Source organism: Macrotis lagotis, chromosome 2, assembly GCF_037893015.1.
Source record: "Macrotis lagotis isolate mMagLag1 chromosome 2, bilby.v1.9.chrom.fasta, whole genome shotgun sequence".
Lineage (NCBI taxonomy): Eukaryota > Metazoa > Chordata > Mammalia > Peramelemorphia > Peramelidae > Macrotis > Macrotis lagotis.
This window is the reverse complement of record NC_133659.1, coordinates 328,474,572-328,487,879: the sequence shown is the minus strand read 5'-3', so window position 1 is coordinate 328,487,879 and position 13,308 is coordinate 328,474,572. Positions and strand designations below refer to the sequence as shown.

Here is a 13,308-nt window from a genome sequence, read left to right as displayed (position 1 = left end):
GTGAGTACAGAATGCTCAGGGTGGCTGAGGGCTTGTCCTCTGCACATATAAGGAGTGGAAAGCTGAGGAATTCTGCCCTCACACCAGCGGCCTCTCTGGAGTCCACGGAGCCACTGCTTCTTCTTTAGGCAGGTGGTAGGAAAAATCATTGGAGAGATGGGCTTGGATTCTTTTAAAACTTAGTCTTGTTTATCTTTTTGAACTTGGGCCCAAGGGTAGAGCTCATACAGCTTAATCCCTTTGGGTTTGGAGTTTATAGATTGTAGGGCAGGGCAGACAACCAACATGTTTTGAAGTGACTCAGGCTGGCTTTACTTTTGAGAAAGAGGAGACTGCCTCTCAGCTGGACTAGGCTTTCTTTGGGGTATGAGTGACAGACAAACGGAGCCTGCTTTTCAGAGACTCAGAATTAGGAGATGGCATTATCTTTGCTACAGTAAAGTAAAACTATAAAGTTTGGTAGGATAACTGTTATTCCTTCTCAGTCTGCCTTGTGAGGAAGGCCAGTGTTATTCCAGTTTTATGAGGGATGAATGTAAAGGAACTTGCCCACTGTGATAGAGCCAGTCAGTGGGGACCCAAAGAGTAATCAACAGGCAGGTGTTGGAAAATTTTTTTTTGGCCAAGATACTCAATATCTTGGAGGTTTTTTTTTTATTATTATTATTGTTGTTTGTGACTTTGTAATCTGTGGACAGGAGAATTGTGATAAAAGAGATTTGTACTGAGCAGTGTTTTCATTTGGTGGTGCCTGCAAGTAAGGAAATTCATTGTAAAGATCACCTCTGATAGAAACATATTGCTGATCATACTTAGTCAACATTCATTTTACACCCATTGTTTATGTATTTATTCTGGATACTTATAGTTCTGAACTTATAGTTCACTTTACTTTGTAATGGAGAGTTGAAGAGTTAGAAAAAGCCAACAGTGTGGGAGCCAGTGATCCCTGTGAGTTCTTCCAGACAGGCCTCTTGTTTGATACAGCAGAAATGTAGACCCTTTAGTAACCCTATAGCCAAGTAAATTAATTCTTGCCCTCAAGAAGGTTCCATTTTATTTGAAGAGACAATAGGGAAATAAATAAAGTGTATGCAAAATCCATACAAAATAAACATGATGCATTTTGGGGAACTAGAAACATGAGAAGCTGGGAGGTGTTGGTGGTGGTTGAGGTGGGCATCTTTTAAAAGGTGGGATTTGTAATCAGAAGTCCTGGGATCCTATCCTGCCTCTCCTGCTTTCTAACTCTGTGACTTTTTACTTCTGAGCCTTTGCTTGCTCATTTAAAAAATAGAAATATTTGTACAGAAATGTTTAAGTATTAAATGGGATAACAGATGGATTCTTTGGCAGTGAGAAAGTTCACCTCTTTTTAAGAAACTGATGCAGAGGACAAGAGCATGGTGTGTATGTTGTGGGGAGTGGGGCTTTTGAGATTCACAATTGGGAAGAAAATGGAGTTGACAGATGATGTCTATTTTTTCAGTCAAGTTGAAGGTGATATCCTTCTTTAAGTTGGTTGAGGTTGTATAACTAGCTTGGAAAAAGAAGGGAAGTTTTATAAATAAATCTAAGTAGCTGTTAATTTATAAAGATAAAAACTTAGACCCTGCCCTGGAAGATATTATTGTACAAAGTAGAATATTCTAGGTCATAAAAGAGATGTAGCAAAATCCTAAGAGAATTTAAAGAAGGGAGAGATTTTTTAAAATAAATTTTTATTGATATCTTCTGTTTTTCATTGCCGTTATCCCTCAATCCCCCCCCCCCCCATGCCCAGCCTTACTCTGTATCAAGTAGAATTTTTTTACAAGGGGGGAATCAGCACAACTGATTGAAACATCGAAAAAATGTCTAGTACATAACGCCTGTGGACCTCCCACATCTACACAGGGATGGATTGAGGGTGACCCTGCTTGAAGAGATCACTTCTTTGAAGGGTGAACGAAACTTTCATGAAAAGGATGGTATTTAAGCTGGATCTTGAGAGATGAGTAAGATTGTGATAAATGAAGATAGGGAGAAGAATGTTTCAGGACTATGTGAGAAGAAGTAAGAAGATGAGGATTTCATTAAGTCAGTTCAGTATACCTTTATTAATCATCTCTTTGTAGTAGGATATCATGCTAAGTGCTGGTAATCTAAAAATGAAAGAGAATACTAAAGAGCCCTTGAGGAATCTATGATCTATAAAAGAAGAGACTTGTGCATATCATATACTAAAAGGAACACTGGATTGGAGGTAGCTAGGTAGTGCATAGAACACTGGACCTGGAGTCAGGAAAAGAGTTCTAATCCAGCCTTTAGACACTAGCTGAATGGCCTTAGGAAGTCACTTAATCACTGTGTGCCTCAGTTTTCTCTTCTGTAATATAAGGGGATCTGATTCAGTTACCTCTAAGGGACCTTCTCACACTAAATCTATAATCCCATGAAAACAACTAGAACATGAACTATACACACCTGGGAAAGGTGTAATCCTGTAAGTACTATGTAAAGTACTTTAATATTTTTATTATTATTTGTTGAGAATCCAAGGACCAGGTGCTGATAGTAATCCAGATAATGTCTCACAAGAGAAACCATGGGTTGTCATTATTCTTAATTCATTAAGCGTTCGGGCAAGGTATAATATAATATAATAAGTGATACAAGTAGTTATCACCATTAACAGTAAATAATGAGTTCCTCCTGAGATAGTATACAGTGCAATATGCTAAGGATTGGAGGTATCTAAGACCTGATATCTAACCTCCAGGGCCTGGTAATCTGACTATAAAGATAGGCTGAGACCTATAATTGTAAAGAACAGCATAACCTGACACTTCTCCAGTGTTCCTGAATCCTTTTGCCTCCCTGCTTTCTTGCCTTTCTACATGGCTCACATAGGGCTATTACTCTTGGTAACTCCTAGCATCTCATAATCATGTTGGCTGAATTTGCGACCAGTTGATGCAGTTTCACCATCACAGGTCTTTATTTCTGCATGACAGCCCTTTTACTTACCTCCTTTGGATTCTTTCAAGACTTTACCCAGTTGTGATTTTAAACCTTTTTTCTGTCTTCACATCCTAACTTAACTAATTACTCTCAGCGGATGATACTGAACTTCAGCCTCCCTCATTTATTCTTCAAATTTTTTCGACATCCTACCTCTCCTTCCTTCCTTCCTTCCTTCCTTCCTTCCTTCCTTCCTTCCTTCCTTCCTTCCTTCCTTCCTTCCTTCCTTCCTTCCAGTTTAAGGAAGAAGTAGCTTCCATTATTGCTCAAATCTACTGTACCACTTCTGTCTTGGATTCTATCTTCACCAATTTTATCGATTAATTATCTTACCTTGTTCTCATGCATCCTTAATGTCTCCTTTTTTTCTATTTGTTTGACTTGTAAACCTGCCCAAATGTCCTTAGAGCTGCCACAAAATAAAGAAAGAATTAAAAAAAATCTGGAGAAGAAAAAATGGGGATCATTAAATAGATCAGTTTGACTAGAACATAGAATGTCTAAAAAGGAAGTAACCTGATGTCAGTTTGGAAAGCAGAGGTTGAAGACAGACTATGAAGGACTTTTAAGTGCTATGTGCTAAATTATGGGTATTTTATTCTAGCTACAGTCAGCATCTACTGAAACTTGAACAGAGGATTGCATGGTCAGAGTTACTTTTTAGGAAGATCATTTTGATAGGTGCATGGAGGATGGCTTGGTGCAAGGGAATGTCGGAAATAAAGACTATTATTGTTTACCAGGTGGGATGGGATGAGCTGAATTATGGTGACCAAGTTTAATGTTAATGAGAAAGATGTTATGGAAGTAGAATGAAAAGAGTTGACAATTGACTGAATATGAGAGGTGACAGATAAGTGAGGATGTAACCTGGAAGGATGTTGATACTTTTGACAGAAATAAGAAAATCAGGAGAGGTGGGTTGGGGTGAAGAAAGGTAAGGAATTCTGTTTTGGACAGTTTGAGTTTGAGATTTCTGAAAGACAACTAAGTGTAATTTTCAGTAGTCTAGTTTAGTAACACATGGAGCTCAGAAGAGTAAGGAGTTGGATGAATCCATGGGAATAGGGGATCACTGAGACAATGTGGAGAGAGAGAGAGAGAGACAGAGAGAGAGACAGAGAGACAGAGAGAGAGACAGAGAGACAGAGACAGACAAAGAAAGAGAGGGGGGGGTCCCAGATGGATTGATCAAGCTTTCCACTGATACTTGAAGGGTAGGACAGTCACCTTTGAAGGAGTGTGGAACAGAAGTAAGCCCTTTCAGGAAATCCAAAGGAGGAGATAGTAGCAGAGTAATAGTGTCCAAAATTGCCAAGATTAAAGAACTGTTAATAAAGACTAAAAAAAGGCCATTGAAATGAACAATTAGAGATTGAGGATGAGCTTGGAGAGGATAGGTTTTAGTCGGGCTTCATTCTGAAAGCCAGATTGCCAGGGCTGTTTTCTTAATTTGTGGGAGGTGAGGAAGTCAGTAAGTGTAGATGTAGTGACTTGGTTGGTTTTCTGAGAGATTGATTATGAGAGAAAGGAGAGACAGAATTTTAAGCAACAGGGGAAGTCTGAGCATGTTGTAGATAGTAGTGAAGTTTCTTTGTGTGTCTATGTAGGAATTGAAGACCAAGGAGAATTAGCAGACTCCTAAAGAAGCTGGAAGAGTAGATGACTGAAAGCAAAAAGAGATGGGTTTACCTTGGCAATGAGAAAGTTCACCTCTTTTTAAGAAACTGCTGCTGAGGACAAGAGCATGGTGTGTATGTTGTGGGGAGTGGGGCTTTTGAGATTCACAATTGGGAAGAAAATGGAGTTGACAGATGATTCTTCTCTAAGTTGGTTGAGATTGTGTAACTAGCTTGGAAAGAGAAGGGAAGACCTTTAGAGAGTATCATAGCCAGGGAAGAATCAGTAATGAGTAAAAGAATTGCATGTAGTAGTGAAGGCCTTGTTAAGATTATATTGCATATATTTATAGGAATGTCTACCAATGGAAGTAGAGAAAGTGAGGTTAATTCAAGTTTGAGGTGTAGTAAGACATGAGTAGTGTTAGACTAAGGGGGCATGGGATTGGAGAATAGGGGAGTGTGACTTAGTTAATGTAAAGGTAGAAAATTGCAGGTGGGGTGGTGGTGATAGACCAGGACAGGAGTGGAGTCTTGGGGAGGATAAACATGAAGTCTGTATATAGCAGTGAGGTAGAGGGAGAGATGAAAGGAGAGGAGGTTTTGGTAAGAGAGAATGTCAGACTCTAATGGGGCAAAGAATTCCAATAATTAGGAGGAAATGGTAAAGTTGAAGTAAAGATGCAGATAATGGGAAGTGAGGAAGTTGATGGATTTGGAGACCAAGATATTTGAGGGGCCACCATCTGCAAATTGAAATTCCTAAATACTTAGGGGAAGGGTTGGTGTAGAGAGGAATACTATAAAGCCAGTTGCTAAACTCTCTGAAAAGGGAGAGGAAATAATTAATTTTGCCCTGCTGGATATTGACAGTTAAGATCTGGAGAGTGGTCTCAGACAGGGGGTAAGAATCTTAAAGGAACCAAGATTGCCACATGACATTGGCAAAGAGAGAGGATCTGGAAAAGGGAGTGGGAATTGAGGAGTAACCTCTTGGACAAGGATATTCTGAGACTAGTCAAATATGAAAAGACAGCTCCTGTGTGAGGAGAACGTCCGAGATGAAGAACAGGAGGAATTCGGTGATAAGACCGGGTTGGAATTCCAGGGTTGCTGCTTCCAACTATTGTAACTTTGGCTAAGTCACTGAAGTTTTCTGGACTTTACTTTCTTCACCTATGAAATCTGGGTTTTAGATTAAATTATGTCTAGGTTTTCTTCCAGTCTTGAGAGCCTTTATCACCAAATCTATTGATCTTTTTTTACCCTGACCTTTTCTTCAGGTGATCTTTCTTAACCTGCTTCTACGTTTTTTGTTATCCCATGACTCCTGATTCCATATCTGCATTCCCAAGCCCCAGGATTTGCAGCCCCCTATTTCCTGCTGTTCTCTGGTTCTTGTATGCTCCTGGAATTTACCGTATCTAAAATAGTACTTTGTCTCCTAACACAAACTGGCCTTCTTAGTTGATGGGATCACTAGTCTTACATACTCATAATTTTTGAATTATTATTGACTCTTCTTTCTCCTCACTTCATGCATCCTATGAGTTTTCAAGTCTGATTTTGTTTGTTAAAGCACCAATGATTTGAATTCTTCTTTTTATTCTCTGAGATCTGGCCTCCATCACTTCTCACTTTCAGTAGTCTTTTTTTTTTTAAAGTTTTTTTGCAAGACAATGGGGTTAAGTGGCTTGGCCAGGGCCATACAGTTTGGTAATTAGTGTTTGAGGAAGATTTGAACTCAGGTACTCCTGACTCCAGGGCCGGTGCTTTATCCACTGCACCACCTAGCCTCCCCTTGCAATAGTCTTTTGACAGGTCTTTCTTCCTCTGGTGTATTCTTTTTTTTATTCTGTCCTTCACATCTCTGTTAGAGAAAATTTAAAGACCTCACCTTTATTTAGCATTTCCCCATTCTCTGTCGAATAGAAAACCATCTCTCTTTCTAGCTTTGTTTTATTCTCTTCCATACACTCTGGGACCAATCAAACTAAATAAGTCTACTCTGGTACAGACAGATGGAATAATGATCATCTTGGTCATCACCGAGCTGGGAAAGGCCAACTGCCAAGCTTCCAGCTCTCCTTGTTTCTCTAGAGGTCCTTTAGATCTTGCAGTCCTCATCTCTTCCTGTCTCTTCGGACTGCTTTTTTAGAATTGGAAGCGAATGGCCTGAATTAAAACTGTCTAGATTTGTGCCTCTTTTTGGTTTTTTTATTTTTCATAGATATTTTCTTGGTGACTTTTGCTGTGTTTGAATTCACAATTATGAGAACTGAATTATTTTTCCCATGGGAACTGTTCTAATATAGAATACAAAAATGTTTTGATATGTAGACTATCACTTTACAAGTGTTGCAGGATATTCTTGTCATGATAGGGGATTTCTCTGATCTGTGTTTGTTTACCACTGCTAAGTTGAATGCAGGTTTTCTTCTGTAGGTCAAATAATCACAGGGCACTTGTATTGAAGAGGTCTCTGATTCCTCAGGCCCTCCATGCTCTCTTCTGACCACTTTCTTAGTCCAACTCTGTCTCAGAAATGTTGTTGAGTCCCTAGGCACAAAGCCATGTGGGCTCACCGGAATATTTCTAGGAAACAAAGGAGAGGGAGAACTGGAGCGTATCAGGAGCCTAGAGATCTTGGAGGCTTAGAGCTTCCTGGCACTTTGGGGGGAATTGCTTTATGGAAATTACTCAACCCTGAATCACCTTCTGTCCCAGGAGCCTCTCCTGGATGATTATAGCACATGTTGGTGTGATGAAGAATCCACCCAAGACCAACTCATACTCTTGCTTATTATGTGACTTAGGCCAAAGCCTCTGTTTTCTCATTTGTAAAATGGAACTAATAAGCCTTGTACTCCCACAAGGTGGTTGTGAGGATGGAGAAAAATCGTTGATATATAGCCAGCAACCCTGATCTGACCTGTTGGTGGCTTCTTTCCCCTTTCTCTGCCTTCCCTTTCCCCTGGGATTCTTTGTAGGAGATGGGGGTTAGTGAGGTCTTCCCTGATCAAACTGAGGAGGCTTATATTCTTACCCTTCCTTCTGCCAGTTCCAATATTGGGGAATGTAAGTGAAACTTTTTTTATTATGTTAATATTGATTTCTATCCCAATTCTATCAGCATGTTGTAAAGTTGAAAACCTGGGTCTGGGATAACTTTACAAGTTCCTGATCTTCCTAGCCAGGTAGGGCAGATGAACCAAGATGATAGTCAAAGTTTCTTGACTTCTGCATGAAAAGTGGGAGGGACTAGACTGAATCCCAGGGGCCTCCTGGGCTTTGTGCAAAGAAGTCTAGAAATCTTAGCCATAAGGATCTTGAGGACTTTAACAAGTAGGCCATTGCTATTTGAATAAATGTTCATAAGAACTTGGTGCAACACAGGAAAAGCTGTGCTGAGCTCTGGAGATATGTCCCTGCTCTAAGGGAGCTCCCCTTCTAAAGAGGAGATGCTGCATCAGAGGTTGGAGCTTCCACTAAACTCAGGATGTCCTTAGGGTGCTGCTGGCCACAGATGGTAATCAGGGTTCTTTTTAATGTCATTTTCATTGTTAGAACCCTATTTCTTTCTGACATGGCATCATCTGACAGTGCCTAGGTCTTTTGTAGCAAGAACTTTCTTTTCCAAGTGTTCTGGTGGCTGCTGAGAAGTGAGGAGGAGGGCCACTGCACCCACAAGAAGCTCTGGCAGGGAGTACTGTCTTCATGAGGGCTTCTCTTTTGGATGATGACCACAAGGTCCTTTTCGTAGGGGTGGTGGCCTGGAGAGTATTACTCCTTTTTTTTTTTTTTTAATTTTTTTGGCTTTTTGCAAGTCAATGGGGTTAAGTGTGACTTGCCCAAAGTCATACAAGCTAGGTCATTATTAAGTGTCTAAGGCTGAATTTGAACTCCTGTCCTTCTGACTCTAGGGTGAGTGCTCTATCCACTGTGCCACCTAACTGCCTAGAGAGTATAACTTTTCCCAGGGCTTTGGGACAGTTGGTTGATGCCAGTGGGTGGCACAGATTGTATATCCTTCCTTACAAGGATATGATGAGAGCTATGGGGCATCAGGCTGATCTGGTACTACATAAAGGCTCCACAGACCCTTTCCTTGATGACTTGACTTGTACTTGGTTGCTTACTTAAGACCCTCTAAAGGCACTGCTCAGAGCATACAGGGTATCTTTGGAGTTTGGATCCTGCCATCTTGTAGTGTAGGGGATGGCTGATCAGCTACAAGAGTGGCTATCTGACGACTGCTCCCAAATGGTCCTATCTCACCTGCTTTCACTCAGCCCCATGGTCTGTGTCTGTTCATATTTCTGTGAAGATTTCCAGTTCTTCAGGTGTTCATAGATCATCTAGACCACATGAGATTTCTAGTTTATATGGTGCCTCACTTGGTGTTTACTTTCTCTTCTAGATAATTAATTCAGAGGTTAAGTAAAACCAGGCCTAGCATTAATTCTTACAAAGAGCATCCAAGGCATTTTTATTGAGTGTGAGGCAAACCCTTTATTAAACAGTCCTTGAGCCAGTTTTCCATTCACTCAGATAATGCTCATAGCCACGAAATTCTGAACTCATTGTTCAAGTAAGATTTCTTTGTGTATTACATTAAATGTTGGCAAGTATAGCCTACTGTGCTTTGTATGAATTTAGGCATATTCCTGGCTCTGTCACTAAATAGCCAAACACATGCAAACATTCTGTGCACCAGTCTCTACATTGAAGGATCTCTTCAGGCCACATGATGATTCAGTTTGAAAATGCAGTATTTATCTTTGTTTTCTTATATTGTTATTTATTTTGTTAAAAATTTCCCAGTTACATTTTATTTGAGTAAGCTTGCCCTGGTTGGTGGACTTGGGCTCCATCTTCTTTCCCCAATATACTCATCTCACTCATCTGTAAAGGGAGGATCCTTCTGACTTGCCAGGTACCAATTGCTAAGCATTGATTCTCAGCTAAATTGGATTATAGAAGCAGAATGTCTTCTGGTTATCCTTTTATTTATTCCACTTGACCAAAGAATTTATTGTGTAGAAAGCAGTGGGATTTCTGCCCTTTGGAAAAAGTCCTCAATAATAGAAAAACAAAACGCCACAGTGAGCAACTACTTCCCCAGGCTGGTTTTTAATCTCATGTTTCTATTGTACAGGAAGGTGCTTCTTTTTACCTCTGTCATTATCTACTTTCTTTCCAAATTATTTGCAATATTATCTGGATATATTCACTGCAAAATTATGTTTAATGATTTCTACAGAGAGAGTCTTCTTTGGTCAGTCTTGGTAAAAATGTTCATTTTTACTGCAGTGGAGAGAGCATTAGATCTGGAGTCAGAACAGTCTGATTTCAGATCTGATCTCATATACTAAATAGCTCTGGGCAGGTCACTTAAGCCCTGTTTGCCTCAGTTTCTGCAATGTCCTCTGAGATTTAAATGAGAAAATAATTGTAGAGCTCTTGGCAAAGTGTCTGGCACAAACTAGGTGCTATATAAACACAAGTTATTATTTTACAGCCCTAGTTTCATAATAAAATAATAGTATCACTTGGGCCTAGTTTTGGAATTAGAAACTGCCCAATTTGCCTAATGGGCTCACAAGGTCCTAGATTTACAGCTGGAAGACACCTCTCCTCTCTGGATCTCCATTCTTGCTTCTTTAGATATCTATTGCTTATCTCAAACTGGGTGTTCCCAAATGCCTTAAACTCACTGTGTCCAAAAGGAAATTCTTTATCTTCTCCCCCAAACCTTCCCTGTTGTTGAACTTTCTTATTACTATTGATGCTGTTTGCATCCTTCTAGCATTCCCCTATGCTCCTAACCTCTATGTCATCCTTTTCTTAGTTTTGATCTCTGTCCCATCTTGTGTGGCCCTTGCTCTCTCACCACTGCCATGACTCTGGTGTAGACCATCATTAACTAACTCACTCCTGGACTATGACTGCCTGGCGGCTCCTCTCTCTCCTGGCTCCACTCTTGTACATTCTTCCTTCAGCTCTAATCAAGTTATAAACTCCAGAAGCTCCTTAGCACCTCCAGATTAGAATAGAAAATCCTCTTGCATTGAAAGCCCTCCTAATCTGATGCTGCCTTCCTCCCTTGTCCTGTCTTCTTTTGCCTTTTTCCCTTCTCCACACACTCTATGGTTCCTTCTCAAAACACTCCTCCCCACAATTTCATACATACATTGCTGAATCTCAGCACTGGCTTCATTCCTGGAATTGAAGTTCCAGACCCAAACCTCCCTTCTACCAAACACCTTTCCTGATCCCCTTAATGCTAGTTTTTCCTTACTTTTGATCATTTCCATTTTATCCTGTATATTGTTGGCCTTGTACAATATTTGCATTTTTAAACAAATTAAATTTATTGGGGTGCATTTAGCTTTGCATCTAAGTCTCTGGAGAAGGGATAGGCCAACTTGCTTTTAATTTCAGATGCATTCTCTTCTAAGATGGATTGCTTAACTTGGACTCTATCCTGCCAGTTCTTTTTCTCCAGGATTTGAATCTTACTGGTTCCTCTAGTTGGCCTTTTCTCCCTCTTCCTTCTCCTTGGCTTCCTCTGCAGCTTTTGACACTGGAATTCACTCTTTCCTCCTTGATACTCCCTTCTCTCTAGGTTTTCAGGAGCCTCTTCTCTCTTGGTTCTCTTCTGATCCTTCTCTCTCCTTTGCTGTATCCTCCTCTAAGTTTTGCCCTCTAACTGTAGGTTTCCCTAGGGATTCTCTTCTAGGCCCTCCATACTACTTCACTGAATGATCTCATCAGCTCCCTTGGATTTAATTATGAACTTTATTCCAGTGATTCTCAAATCAGCTTTTTTAGTCTAACTGCTTTGCTGGCCTCCAGTGTTGTATCTACAGTTGCCTTTCAGACATCTTGAACTGGATGTCTTGTTGATGGATAGCTTAAGCTCCATATGTCCAAAACACCTCATTATCTTTCTTCTTAAAACCTCCCTGCTGAACCACCTTCCTTTCTACTGTAGAGGGCAACAGCATTCTCCCAGTCCCTCAGGCCCCTAACTTAGGCCTTGTTCTGAGTTGCTCATTATTTCTCACCTCCCTTGTCCTAAGCTGTTGCCAAGACCTGCTGATTCACCTTTGTAACCTCTCTTCAATATGCCCCCCCCTCCCCCGGGACACTGCATCTCCCCTGTTGTGAGCTCTCCTCACCTCATAGCTGGACTATTGCAGTAGCCATCTAGTGGGTCGGCCTTCATCACATCTCTGCCCATTCCAGTTCATCCTCCTTTCAGCCACTAAAGTGATTTTACTAACAGAAAGTCTGATCATGTCCTCCTGAGTAAACTCCAGGGGCATCCTTTTTTCCTCCAGCAGCAAATACAAATGCCTCCTTTGGCACTTAAAAGTCCTTCATCACCTAGCTCTCTCATCCTTTTCTGGTTGCCTTTAAGTCCTAACTAAAATCCCTCCTTCTATAGGAAAACTTCCCCAATCCTCTTCATGCCATTGCCTTTCCTGGTTAGATGTTTCCTATTCGTCCTGTTGATAGCCCTCTCTGTATAGATTGGTTTGCATGTTCTCAGAAGCTAGTGAGCTCCTTGAGGGTGGAGAATAATTTTTTGCCTCATTTTATATTCCCATTGCTTACCATAGCACTTGACTCTAGGCATTTAATTAATATTTATTGAACTGAATCAAATTGAGCCTTTCACCCCAAATCTAGAGATAAAAGTCCTGTCCTGTTCTGTGTCCTGTCCTGTATTCTATTATTTTATGCTACAATATACCTACATTCTAGTCTGTATTTCCTACTACCAAGATAGTTTGACTGTACCAGTAGTTTTCCAAGCATAATTGGAAGAGCCCTAGACATGCCAGAGACCTTTTCAGGAATCTTGTAAGCCTGTTCTCAGAACAATACTCAGAAATGTTTTTTCCAAATATAGTAAATAACACAAACAAAACAATGTTCATTCATCTAAGAGAAATAGACCCTGCTTTGCCTCCATTGTCAGTCATTTCTGGACCTCACCTTCTGGATTCTGATACTTGAGTTGTTTTCTTATTTGGGGGAAACTTGGAACTGCCTAAGTTGATCTACAGACCACTCTAGAACCTGCAGAGACAGCATATAAGTGATTCCTAAGAACCCACTGAACCTTGGAGAACCAGTTCAGCTCTGTATGAAGAACTTTGGCTCCATTGTACCCTTCAAGAATCGATTAGCCTTTCCATAATCACATGAAAAATTGCTCTAAATCACTACTTATTAGAGGAAATGCAAATTAAAGCTTCTCTGAGGTACCACCTCACACCTCTCAGACTGGCCAATATGACCAGAAAGGACAACAATCAGTGTTGGAAGGGATGGGGGAGATCTGGAACACTCATACAATTGTTGATGGAGCTGTGAACTCATCCAGCCTTTCTGGAGAGTGATTTGGAACTATGCCCAAAGGGCAACAAAAATGTGCTTACCCTTTGATCCAGCAATACCACTACTGGAGCTGTACCCTAAAGAGATGACGAAAAAGGGTAAAAACATCACTTGTTTGAAAATATTCATAGCAGCCCTGTTTGTGGTGGCAAAGAAGTGGAAATTAAGTGAATGTCCTTCAATTGGGGAATGGCTTAGTGAACTGTGGTATATGTATGTCATGGAACACTATTGTTCTATTAGAAACCAGGAGGGATGGGAATTCAGGGAAGCC

General features: G+C 40.5%; 1 protein-coding gene across 22 annotated transcripts in view; it reads left to right on the top strand.

The window, feature by feature from the left end:
- The window catches only part of RBFOX2 (RNA binding fox-1 homolog 2), a 282,975-nt gene that overhangs the window by 120,170 nt on the left and 149,497 nt on the right, over window positions 1-13,308 (top strand). The gene's annotated exons all lie outside the window — the stretch shown is intronic.